Below are 13856 nucleotides of genomic sequence, written 5' to 3'. Positions count from 1 at the left end.
CGCTCAAATGCTTCTTTCCTAGGGGTATCCTAAAATGCAGAGGTACGTCACAGTCATTCTAAAAGCTGTTTGAAACATTAAGGTGAAGCTGGACTTCTGCTAAAGGGTGAGACCCCCAGGGCCAGGATTGCTGCCCTCCAGTGGGATGCTGCCCACCTGCGCAAGTCCAGAAGATGCACCAGGAGCCCAAAAGCACAGCCACCCCCCCGTGGGCATCCCCTGAGAACCCACAGCCACCCCTCCTGGGGCCACATCAGCTGTCCCTCTGCAGGTGACCACAGTGCCTTTGGGACCCCACGTCCCAGCTTCAGAGCTCAAGCTCTGAGCTCTGGGAGGAGAGGCAGCGCAAAGAGTGCGCTGGAATTCTATCAACAAAGTATTAATGTAGAAGCCTGAGTGAAAAGCAGAAAAGAAAAGAAAAAAAGAGAAAGAAAAAAAAAAGGGGGGGGGGTGGAGGAGGGGGGGAAGCAATCAATGAATGCCATTCCCCAGCTAAGAGACGAGCCACCAGTTCTTGGCACAGTGATAGAGAAAACCTTGAAAAGTTTCGCTCAGGTCCTGGAATAAAGCTTTGGATAAAATGGAGCAAGTAGTTTGTGCGGTTGTCGTGCCAGTGAATAGATCTGCTGCTCTGGATTTCAATTAACTTAGTTTGTTCAGCGGGGAGGCACTTCAGCTGCAACTGGGGAGCTGCAAGTTAAAGGACAGCGAGAAAAACAGCGCAACAACAGCCACAAAAACCTGTTGGCAGCAGAAGTTTGCACTGGCTGCAAAAAATAATAATAATAAAATAAAATAAAAGAGGGATTTTTAAGAAATATTTTAAAGGATTTGAAGGTTTCATAGGATCTCTGAGGCAGTCCCCAGGTGGGTTGGGAATACTGCTCTATGCACTTCTTTGTGCTAAGAGGAAGGCCTAATGCATTTTTATTTTTTATTTTTTTAAGAAGTCAGCCCTCTCGCTATTAAATAAATTATTTTCTCTTTAAAAAGGTGATTGTTGTTGTGGAGAGACCTCCACCGATCAGCGTCCATTTTACATAATTACTTCGGGTTCTCCAGAACATTTTATGTAACTCACTTCCACGGCTGCCTCTGTCCTTTTTCCTCTCTCTCCGTCACCGGCAGAGCAGCAGCTCAGCCCTCCGCCAGCACTGACAGGAGCTCACATAAAAGGACCATTTCGAATGGATCACTGCGAGCAGCCCTGAGAACCCACAGTAAATCTGGGCTCCAAAACTCGACAGTGCTCAGTGGGCGACGAAATGCATCACACATCCCTCCCCAACCACAAAAATAAAATAAATACAATATAATAGGGATTAATTCAGAGGAAAGCTTCAAGGTTTGAAATGACAAATAAGCAGGAATATTTGCTCAAAGAAAAAAAAAAAAAAAAAGGTAAATAAATAGTTACTCGTGTTGGACAAAATGGCTCGATAGATTTCATAATTTGCCACCGCTGTAAAAAATATCCCCTCCCTTCCCCCTGCCGTCCCCGCCGGCACGGACGGAAGCGCGGAGCGGAGGGTGGGGGGCAGCTGAGGATACCAACTCCCTCCGCCAAAGTTTGGGTCCTTCCGAACCCGGCGATGCCTCCATAACGTGACATCAGCTCCGAGAGACAAAAGTTGGGATCTGCGTCTCCTTTCTGCCCAGGAAAGGAAACTGGAAAAATACTAATAATGAAAAATAGACGTTAAAAATACCCGAGAGGAAAAAGTCGATGTACGATCACCCGAATTAACCCCCTCCGCCCCCGCAGGCAAACAGACAAACAACAAAACCTCCGGATAAAGCCCTGTCAGGAGGAGTGGAACCTGCTTTCTCCGCTTTCTCTTTTCTGCTTTTATTTTAACGCATGACGAGCCTGGACTTCAAACTTATAGCCGACAGATAGCCACACAACAAAGAGTCCCCATTCACCCCCGCCGCCGGCGCTGCGGGCAGAAGTCGTCGGCAAATAGTAATAAAACCCATTTAGCGGTAAATAAGGAGGAGATGATATATGGACGGACAGATGGAAGTGCATAAACAGAGGAGGAAAGCGGCGAGCCGGGCGGGGAGGGCTGCTCACAGGAGTGCGAGATATTGATTTACTTGGAAGCGGTGTTGGAAAACAAACGCATTTGTTTCCTTCGCCATCGGGAAAAAAAAAAAAAGAAAGAAAGAAAGAAAGAAAAAAAAAAAAAGAAAAAAAAAGAGAAAGTGATTAAAGTGAATCGTAGGGGGCACACCCTGAGATAAGTGGAGGGGGGAAGCACGTTTCCAGGGGTCAGGCCTCGGCGCGGTGGTCCCGGCCGCGGGCTGGCACTGGGCTCTGCCAAACTTGCATCTCTAAATTAAAGCCCGGGTGGGGGGGCCGGAGAAAGAAGTGCCGCCGGGCGCAGCGGAGCGGGGCTCGGGCTTTCCCCCCTCTCTCCCCCCCTTTTTTTTTCCAAAAGTTGGCTGGCCTACCTTGTTCCCCCGTCCTCAGTTTGCCTCCTCATAGCCTCCGTCTCCCCGGCACTACAGCGCGAGCGCTCCCGACCGCCTGCCTCCCTAATGAGTCCATTTTCCTGCTCTCGATGTTGTGTACACACACACGCGCTGCAACCTACCTTACAAAAACCACAGCGAGAGGGAGAGCGAGAGCGAGAGCGGGCGGGCAGAGGGAGCGGGAGCGGCGGCGGGGGGGAGCGGAGCCGGGCGCAGACAAAGCCCTCCTCCGGGGCGGCCGACGGCCCTCCTTCCCCGCTCGGCCGCCGCAGCAACAGGTTGGGCTCCGGGGCGGCCCCGCCGCACCTTCCTCCCCGCCGCCCGCCGGCTCCGCTCGCTGCGGGCAGGGAGGTGCGCGGCGGGGCCGGGCGCGGAGCTCGGCTCCCTAGACAATAGGGGACGGCGGGGCTCGGAGAGGAGGGACCCTGTAAACAATCGGACACCCCCTCCCCAAATACGTCCCCGCGTGGATCGGGAAGCTTTTCCCCAGCATCTGTAATAGCGTGCTTATGTCTGAACAGGTGCAACGCACCCAGCGCGCGGTGTTCCGTGAGCAGGCATAAATCTCTCACGACGCTCTCCCAAACAGGCCAAGGGTAGTTAAAATAGAGGGCTGGCTTCGCACACGCTCACCCCACTCCTCGTGTTCTTTGCATGGAGAAAGGCTGGGAGCAAGGTGCACAGACAAAAGACCGGGGAGCCAACGCACGCAATCACCCGCTGCTACATCTTCATTCATTTTTACAATACGCTCTCATATCTACACTGCTTTCAAAATAATTTTCACCCAGCCCTGCCTCTCGTCACACGTAAACTTACGTCGTCACAGGAATTCTGTTGATTCTTATGGTGAAAGTGGCAAAACAAGGTTTTGCGCCTGGATTTCACCCTCGGACAAAGCTTCTCCAACAACTTAATCAGCAGGGAATTATTATTTTACTTGGAGAAACTGAGTCCAAAGGAAAAAAAAAAAAAAAAAAAAAAGTTAAGTGATATTGCCATGGCTATGCTATGAATCATAGATTCACAGAATCACAGTCATAGAATCACAGAATGTTTGGTTGAAAGGGACCTGGAAGTCCACCAGTTTCAATGCCGTGCCGTAGGCAGGGCTGCCCCCCACCAGTTCAGGCTGCCCAGGGCCCCATCCAACCTGGCCTTGAACGCCTCCAGGGATGTGGAAAATCAGTGGATAAACAAATGAGGATCCAAATCTCTTGATGCTTAAGAGGGAATTTATCTCGAGTAACTCACACTCAACTAAAAGCTAAGCATCCCATCTGAAGCAGTCATGTAGGCTCTCCCTGTTGTTGGTGGAGAGACAGGCACCCTCAAAAAGCCCTTCCACCCAGCTTCCCATACCCCTAAATGAGGAGGGAGCCTACAGAACATGACGAGGTGAGGCAGTGAGCTGGAGGATGGCTAAAATTAAGGAAAACTAATCTGTTTTTGATCCAAAGTTCTATTACAACATCCTACTTCCCCAAATGCATTTTTATTATCACATTTATTATTAGGCAATATATGCCTAAATTGTAGTGATCAAAAAGGGATAGACTACTTACTAAAAGAGACAGGTAAACCCCCTAGACTCATGGATTTGTACCCTGAGGCTGGCCATATAGTCATGATTCATGCGCAGGCTTTATAATATTAACCAGCCTGGTGACTGGTGAATTCGATTAGTTTTGTTCATTGCTAGCTGCTACACATTTTTGTATTTTGCTTAGAAACAGCCCATTTTCATATAGATGCACGGTAAAAACAGAAAAAAATGAAGAATTTTTTTTTCAAATAGTTAACTTTCTTTAACACCTTCATCAAAACACTGCCTTTTTTACCTTAGAATAAAATACAAAGAGCAAAAAGCTCTATTAGGTGACTTAGTTCAACTCCTTCAGTAAGATTTAGCTAAATGCACAGCTGGAGTACGTGGAAACAGCTCTACAAGTTAAGTTACTTCAAATACAGCAAAACTTAGCCTCATTATATATTTGTTTGTCTGGAACTTATGACCACATTCACCTTATTGAAGGGTATGTAAGGTTAGGAGAGCAGAAAGTGCTCCAGGAGACTTTCTTTCTAATTGTGGGTCTCTATATAATTCGTTCTGGCTGTAGACGTGCCAAATGACCAATGATCACTCACTGCCTCAGTATTTCCATCTGTAAAATGAACCCAGCAGTAGTTCCACGGGCAAGTAGCACCATAAACATATGAAGTGCTTTGTTTTTCAATCTCAGAGTTATATGATGGGGAATGTTATGGGGAAAATAGAGATACTTTATCAAGAGTTGTCTGTACCAAAGCCAATTGATGAAAATCACAAGACACTGCTATTCAGTTTAAATAATATGAACAGTCTCTGAATTCCAATTTTAAAAATTAGGTTTGCTCCAAAGCGAGGATACTGTAAGAATGTCTTATTACTCCAGAATTCTTACTATTCAAGCTAACATTCACTCTGTGGTCCTACTCACCTCAGAGATTAAAATCTGAAGAGAGATCCAAAATTTACCAAGTTCTTATAAAATATAGATTTGAACTTTTCATAATTAACAGACATTCAGGTTGAGGTATGTCTACTAATTTGGAACCACTTATGTTTGAACAGTGTTCAGATTTGTCTTTGATCCAAACCCAAAACCTTGAATTTGGGAGGCATCTAGATCCTTCCTTCCTGTAACTTTCTAGAAATTTCATAAACATACCTAAACAGGATCGCAGGTTACATTGGTTACATTTCCACATATTCTGAGGAACTCGGAACCTCAGTAAGAACCCCAGAACTGAGTATGATTCCATACCGATATGGGGACATTTAGAACCAGACCTAAAATGGGACCTGAAACAAACCCTTCCAAAGTTGTGTGGGTTTAGGTGCACATCAAGCATCAAGTTTGAAAGCAAGTACAAAGTAGATTCCAACATAAGCTAGTTTTGGCCCTCATTCAGAAATAAGTGCAGTTAGTGTTAACTTTTATAAAATCTAAAATATTTACCTGATCTCAGTGATAAACCCCTCCAGTTGTGATCTGCACAACTGGTTCCTTGCCCATGTGCCTATCTGAATGGATACAAACCATCCATGCCCTGATTTTCTGTTGCTTTATAAACCATTTAGCCTACCTAAGCAATCAAGAGTGGGGATTCACGATGTAAGAATATCTGTGCAAGTATCTGCCCATTTGTTTGATTCAAAGTGCCAGATTTGGAGAGAGCCTGCTCACCATCACCTCATTTCCATGACTCTTCCTCTCAAGTATTGGTTGGTGCCAATGCACTTGGTTCACCTGCAGGAAGAGGAAAGAGTAAGCAGTTAGCCTGCATTTGGCCATGCATAGCACATGGTGTGTGCTCAAGAACATGCCTGTCATACCACAGGGGCAGCAGAGGTTGGGTTGTGTTCTTGCTATACCTCAGGCCTCCTGAAAGATAACACTCCTGCTTTTCTTCCTCTGTAAGCCTGTCTTTTCAGCTCAGAGCCCTAAGAACATGCTGATCTTCAAGAGCAAGTGGAAAACAGGGAAAGCCAAACTGTCTCTCAGACCTGATACGGCTGTGCAAGTCTTTGTTGTACATGACAAGATTCTGGATGACAGACTGAGAGGGAAGGAATGTGCTTCAGTGCCAAATAACATGCTCTGTAGTGCCCTGTTCTCTTCTCTCCTTTTTATGTTCCCAGGCTCACCAGCTTGGTGAGTTTAGACAAATCTTATAGGCAACCACAACTGGAAGAGGTGTTGTATAACCACACCTGAGGCTATGATCTGCTTCATTTGAAAGAATTTGGCCTTTCAGCAGCTTCATAAACGCTGGTTTTCAAAATCTACAGACATTTAAGCAAGACTGACTCAATGAACCTGAACCAGGCTCATCCTTGTGATGGGTTAACACATTATTTTTTACGTACTCCACATATCTACCCCGTCACAGTTTCATCACCACCTTCAGGGACTCTGCTTTACTAGAATACCAAGAATTGTTCTTGTAAACCAGCTTGTAGCTTCCAGCTGATCCAGAAAGAATAGATCAGTAACACAGTTTGAGGTTCTTGGTGATCTTATAGATATTATAGATATTATAGATATTATAGATAGGTTGTTTGACTGATTCCAAGTGAAAACACCTGATCCCATATATTGCAATAACTTACATGATTCTGAGGCTTAACATAAGGATACCATACTGGTGTTAAAAATTCCAGACAAATTTCTGCTGCAGCTCTTTGCCAGATAGTATGGGCAAGACCTTGAAACACTCATGCCAACATATCTGAACTTGGTTGCCTCCATTGTAGTCCCCTTCAGAACACATTCATTTCCTCCAGCCTCCCCTGCTATACACACAATCACGTTGCCAGTCCAACAGGAATGGTGATTTAGTTTTCTCTGTTCATGTTCTGCGGTGTCTTTACAACTATGTTCAAATGTAACGAGAAAGACGCCAATTAAAAAAGCACAAGAGCCCTGCAGCTTGGCAGGCTGATTCAAATTAGGTACCTGTATGAAGTGATTAAAATAGGTTTTCTAAATCTGAAGATAACAGGAGGACAGCGTGTTTGATTTACAGCAGCAGGGGTCAACAAAAATGCAGAAGAACCATGCGGATGCTCTTTACCCCTGCACATTTACTGGTGAAGATGCTGAAGACAGAAGGAGGGGAATACTGCGCTCTCCTGGAGTTTTTCAATACTCAAAGAATCTCAACTGTTTCCCCAGCTCAGCAGTCATTCCTTACTGCCAGAACTCCAAATAAGCAATATTTTCCTTTAATTTAGCAGCTTTGATCCATGATTCCACAGTCCTTTTGCACATACCTATCAACAAATCAAATCTCACAATTTCCTTTGGTAAAAAGCTACTGCTATTCTCATTTTGCAGATAGTAAAAGCTAAATGGAAAGAGTTAACCATTCTGCTGAAAACAAACGTGAGACTGGGATGTCAGACTTTCCTGGTCAGTTCAGGCTATGTTGCCTTTATAGATCAGGCTCTCAGACAGCCCAATTGATTGGCAAGGCTGGGGCACATTTGCTGAACAAGAACTGGCTTTTCTATTGTTTTTGTTTGTTTTGTCTTGTTTTGTTTGTAATCCAGGAATGTGGTGAATAATAGATCAGATGCAAAGCTGATACGTCTCCAACTGTTTCAATGGCTTTGTGAAAATCTGCCTCCAAGTCACGATGTACCATAAATGCCCACTTTCTTTTATGATGACACTATCAGCATGTTGGCAAAGGAACAGTGACTGTGCCTTTATAGCACTTGGGCCACCTTGCACAAAAGCTGCAAAATGATGTTTAGCCTGTACAGTCATTCCACAACAGAGGCAATAGTGCTGCATTACTCCAGTACTGCGTGGGGTAAATATAGCTGCTACACCAATGAGCTGTGATAGTGAGCTCTACGCAGCGTAAGAAATTCTGTCCAAACACAGACTATTCCTTGCTTTTTATACTACAGGGACTAAGAATCCTAATAAAACAGAGTCCAGAAGATCGATATCAGACCAGAATGCCATTCTGCAATAAAAAGAACAAAAATCCATAGCAGTCCTCAAACTCCCACATACTCTATCTCCATCTCTCCACACAAGTTCATATACATACTTGAGCTGTCACATGTGAACTTTACATTTTGAATGTATGGATTATGTTGTGATTATTCAACATATAACAACCTGTAGCTAAGCATGCAGCCTCTGATCCATCTGTATTTGTCCTCTCCGTTTACAGAGTGCTGGGATATCAACTTTATTTGCATCAGCAGGCAATTTGTGACCAATTTAGCTGTTGAGCTAATGTGTAAGGCCCTCATCCAAGCCATGGAGTTACAATGGAATCGGATCCTGTTACATACCCTACTGCATTGTATTGTACACCCTCTATTATATAACTATACGCTTCCCAAAGGTTATCTATAATTTAATTATTAAGTATCATATTGCAGTTCAGTCAGTGTTTAAAGAACTAGAAATTTGATGTTTCACTTCAGGAAATCCCTTAGAAGCTGATCAGCAAATGGTAAAAAGTAGTTTTATCATCAGAAGAACGCTATGATGACACACAAGTCAGGATGCACATCCATCACTCTCTTCCACCACATACCTACAATGAACTATCAAAGATTTCTATTTTTGTCCCAGAAATTTAGGGAGCATGAAGGAGAATATGATTTCTGTCATAATAATTGTAGATAGCTATGATATGGACCACAGAAAATGCTGAAGCTGTAGGTTTGTCATCAGTTCATTTTTACTTCCTTTCAATAGTCTGAAAAGAAATTCTGTGATTCCAGTCGTATCAGGTCAGATGCACTGATTTTATTGTTGACAAAGATCTGACCTAGATGGGAAAAAAAAGTGAAAAGTGTCACCAGCTACATTTTAAAAGCGACTTGGAACCCTCTGAATGTGAGTGGATTGGTGTATGCACACAAGCTTATGGGCGTGAATCCTTTTCTACCTGGAAAATATTTATGTCGCCATTTTCATAGACGGTACTCTTTCAAGAAGTAATTATCTTCTAGTTTAGATTATTGCATATGAGACTATTGCCCTCTAAATGAGTAGCTACTTAAAGAAAAATAAAATAAAATAAAATTTGTGTGTCAGATGGATAAAGAAAAATTCCACGCTTTAACATTTATTTGATTGACTTGATTGGGACAAACACCACCTCTAGAGAAAAGAGACAGACAGTACTGAAACTTCAAATATTCAAAACCCTTGAATAAGCCTAAAGTTATGCAAGTGTCTTAACTGCTATCAGATTTTTTAGCTTTTTCATACTTTTTCCCAAGTATTTTTAAGTATTTCTATAAAATTTTGAAACTGGAAAATTATTTATTAATTTCCTTAAATCTCAGGCTGTGCAACCAACACCAAAAGAAGGTCCAACATGTGCAATAATGCTATAAGTTCTGAAAGAAACAATGCTAAATGCCATTATTCATCTAACACTTCACCATGAAATCCCTTCAGATGACATAGGATTTTTTTTCCTCAAATATAGGCACAGTGTGAAAACTTCTATATAAGATCTTTCTCCATATATACCAGGCAAGGGTAAATCAATGCATTTGCCAAATAGACTGGAACTCTGTGTTACTGAAATGGCATGACTCTTGGGGCCATGTGGCTTGTAGGACACCTGCAAGCAGCTTGACACAAAATTAACCCAAAGGCCCAAATTCAGATGGTCCAAATTCCTGCTAAGTCCCTATGCTTAGAGTTTCTGGATATATTCCCTTAAGGTCTCATAGCCATGTAACAGGAAATGTCAGACAAAGGAACTTGAGGGGTGTTTAGGGTAACAGGCTGACCTGGACAGTCTACAGAAGAGCCTGATTCTGTTTCTTATCTGCCTGGGCAAAGAAATACTACAGAGAGCAGGGAGAAAAAGAAAATGAGAATGAGTAAAACATCAAAGATTTGTCCTTTTTGTCTGAAAAACCCACTGTAAGAAAAATAAAAAAACCCACTAAATGATGACGTGGTGACCTCCATATCAAATGCAGGGGAAACACTAGTAAGGATGCAAATGTTATATTAGCACTAATAACATCAAAACTAAGTACACAAGCTTCCCTTTCACACAACCCATCTGTAGACCATCTCAGCAGGGTTATTTTTGTATGCAGATGGGCAGGATTTACTATTCATAATCTTTGAGTCCAAGATGTTCTTGAAGAATTGAAGAATAAAAAAGATAGACATACCAGATGTAATAGGGAAAAGGAATGTCCCAGTCTGAATATTATTTTATTTTACATAAGCTAAATTCGCTTGGAAAAACTAGGCAAGATTGGTCCCAATTAGACCTTCAGTTTTGGCCTAAAGGAGAATATTTTGGGGTAATCTGAACACAGTTTGCTCAGTTGTTTTAAAGGATGTTTTTGGGGGTACTTTTTTTTTTTTAATATTAATTGAAATTCATTTTGGAAGGAAAAGATGAAAGCGTTTATTATTTAAAGCCAGAAAAATTAAAAGCAAAAAGTTTTATTAACTCAAAATTAAGCCTCAGGTCTTATTTACTCAAGAACAGAGATAAGAGCCTTTCTTTCAAAGAAATCTATCAAAAATTGGGAGATCTGGTGAGGTTGGTATTGATGTCATCCTGTAAGCCTGACAGAAATAAGATTAGGTATCCTATAGACAAACAGCTCTTTTATTTTAGCTGTATTTGAACAAAATGGTCTTTCATTACAGAACTGGAACATACCGAACAAGGTGACATAATATTTTCAAAATGATATAATGGAAATGAAGTGTACCAACTTCAACGCTACCCTTCCGTCAGGTTTTGTGAAGAGCTTGAGTCAGATACTATTTTATGGTCAAATGGCTCCTTTCCTGTGACTTGCCTTGCAATTATTAGTAAGGACTGTAATATTTAGTACTGCTACAAGGATGGTCTATGATCATATAATGAGATCCCCATTGTAATATCTGTGCAATTACACATAATTAAGTTTGCCAGGGGAACTTTAATTTCCTGATTTTTTAGTAAATAAAAAAATCCATGTTAATATTCCACTAATCAGTACTAACTAACATTTAATTTATTTCGTTTCAAAATCAGGGGTCACATTCTGAAACCGTTTGATAGTATGTAGCAAACTAAAAATAATAATAATAATAAATGAACAGAAGTTGGAATAAAAATAACTCTATATTAACTGATATTTTACTGTCCCCACTGTTCCTTTTGTTGAGCTTTCCAGAAGCCAACAAAAAATGAGTAAAAATCAGGACATAAGCATGGCTTTTAAAGAAACCCCATTGTGGTCTTGAAATGAATCAACATTTGTTTTTACTATATCGTGATAACATTGCAATGTTAGAATCGTAAACGTTGCTACACCTTAAAGCTTTCTGTTTCAGAAACAAAGGTATTACCACAACAGTGAAATGAAAGCCTCGGTCAGGTTCAGTGGGCCATCTGTGGGCCAAGTACCAGGCAAGAGAGAAACATCATATCTGAATAGAAATCCAACATCCAATTGAGTAAGAAAAGCTGAACTTCAGTCTGGAATTCCTGGAGATTCATATAGTAAAGCTGTAACACACCATAAAATTTCACTGGGGGCTATCAGATGGGTTTATCACAGAATCACAGAATCACAGAATTGCCAGGGTTGGAAGGGACCTCAAGGATCATGAATCTCCAACCCCCCTGCCACATGCAGGGCCACCAACCATCCCTCCTAATGCTAGACCAGACTGCCCAGGGCCCCATCCAATCTGGCCTTGAACACCTCCAGGGACGGGGCATCCACAACCTCTCTGGGCAGCTGTTCCAGTACCTCACCACTCTCTCCGTAAAGAATTTCCCCCTGACATCCAACCTAAATCTCCCTTCCCTCAACTTAAAACCATTTCCCCTTGTCCTGCTGTCACTCACCCTTTCAAAGAGTTGATTCCCCTCCTCTTTGTAGGCTCCCTTTAGGTACTGAAAGGCTGCAATGGGGTGGGCAGGCAGCTGGAAGTGCCATGCCAATGGCTACTTGGTGCAGCACACCATCAGTCATGAAAGCTGGGGCTAGCTGCTCTGGCATCATATCCAGCTCATGCACACATCTAGTGCTAGTAATCATTCAGTTAGAAAACCGCTCTGAGAAAGGTAGGGTTAGAATGCATGGAGCATTACTCTACCAAGCTGATGTTTTGATCTATTCAGAGCTCAAAGTATTGAAGAGCAACAAAGTCTCGATAATAGAATTACCTCTTTTCCTGCTTATTTCTTGAAAAAATGGTAAAATATATATATATATATATATATATATATATATATATATATATATATATAATAATTTTACCATTGAAATGTTTTTCAGTAGTCTCCGAAGTCAGCACAACTTCAAGCATCCAAGACTTCATGTATTAGGAAGCTGACTGCAAATAACCAAGTGTCAGCTCACATCGAGTGCAATCTTTAATTAGAAGTTCACAGTCAGAGAGGCTATGAGCTTTTTACCTCCTAAATTAAAGCTGTAATTTTGGAGCACAGAAAGTAAACCACTAGGGAAAAAAACAATGGTTTTCCATACTGCCAAAAGTCAGCTCAGTCGGATCTCTGCCTCAAAATATGAAGGACACAAATTTACATCATTTTCTGGAGAAGCAGCAACATAACAATGTTGGTGCGTTTTGGATGTCAGGTATTTAATGACGAGGGAAGTTCTTTGGGATTACTTTAAAGGCTACTCCTCTGAGAACAGAAAAGTTATGTGAAAGGCAAATAAAACGACAAGGCTTACTTACAGACTTTCAGCACGTGTCTCAAAGCTCAAGATTATCTGCTGTCATTCACTGCAAGAGATCCCTTTCAGGGGAACAAGAATATTTGCTTCACAATAGCTCAAAGGTGCTCAAATACTTTCCATTCATTTTAATGGAAAATAGATGTCCGAATTCCCAAAGACAGACCTTTTACCACTGGGCTCAAAGAAACAGATTACATGAAAATATATTCTTATCACGAGAGAAGATGGGAAAAAAAATTCCAATTAACACTGATGGAATTGATCGAAGAGTGAAAGCCATCAAGGAGCAGACAGGCAAAAAGGGGAATAAAATAAGGGAAAAGTGCATAGAGTTATCTCATTCCCCTCAAGGAATGTAAAAAAAAAACCTCCATACCTGAGTAAAAGATGATACTTTCAATTTGTTTTCTAGCAGCTAACTACAGGGTAGATTAAAGAGTAGGAAGCACGTTGAAAATTGTAGCAAATGCAGACTCTAAATTTTGGGAGTAAAATATCATAACTTGAATTACCCCACTGTGACCATAAATGGTCAGGAGCACTCCTACCTTTTAGGAGCGGGCATAAGCACCCTTAACTTCATGGTTTTGTGTTTCTATTGTCCTCTTAGGGGAGGTGCTCCAGCCCTCTGATCATCTCTGTGGCCCTCCTCTGGACCTGCTCCAACAGCTCCATGTCTTTCTTGTGTTGGGAGCCCCAGAACTGGATGCAGTACTCCAGGTGGGGTCTCACAAGGGCAGAGTAGAGGGACAGAATCACCTCCCTCAACCTGCTGGTCAGGCTTCTCTTGATGCAACCCAGGATATGGGTATGGCAGCTTCCAAGCTGCAAGCACACATTGCCAGCTTATGTTGAGTCTTTGATCAACTGACATCCCCAAATCCTTCTCCTCAGGGCTGCTGATAAGCCATTCTCTGCTCAGTCTGTATCCGTGCTTGGGATTATCCCGATCCAGGTGCAGGACCTTGCATTTGGCCTTGTTGAACTTCATGAGGTTGGCATCAGCCCACTTCTCAAGCCTGTCCAGGTCCTTCTGGATGGCATCCCTTCCCTCTAGCGTTTCAACTGCACCACTCAGCTTGGTGTCGTCTGCAAACTTGCTGAGGGTGCA

The 13856-nt window shown here is 42.4% G+C and overlaps 1 protein-coding gene across 9 annotated transcripts in view; it reads right to left on the bottom strand.

Annotated features, from left to right (window-relative positions):
* Positions 1-3381, bottom strand: part of ZBTB20 (zinc finger and BTB domain containing 20) — a 473540-nt gene extending 470159 nt beyond the window's left edge. For 6 of the 9 annotated variants that reach the window (XR_016471235.1, XM_090150632.1, XM_090150590.1 and 3 more), the window contains exon 1: positions 2458-2596. The gene's annotated coding sequence lies outside the window, so the exon portion shown is untranslated. The other 3 variants (XM_090150619.1, XM_090150595.1, XM_090150608.1) reach the window with 3 other exon arrangements.
* Between the last annotated feature and the right edge of the window lie 10475 nt (positions 3382-13856).

Source organism: Phasianus colchicus, chromosome 1 (assembly GCF_987193195.1).
Source record: "Phasianus colchicus chromosome 1, bPhaCol1.hap1.1, whole genome shotgun sequence".
Classification (NCBI taxonomy): Eukaryota; Metazoa; Chordata; class Aves; order Galliformes; family Phasianidae; genus Phasianus; species Phasianus colchicus.
Note: the sequence above shows the minus strand (reverse complement) of the source record. Positions and strands in the feature narration are given on the sequence as shown.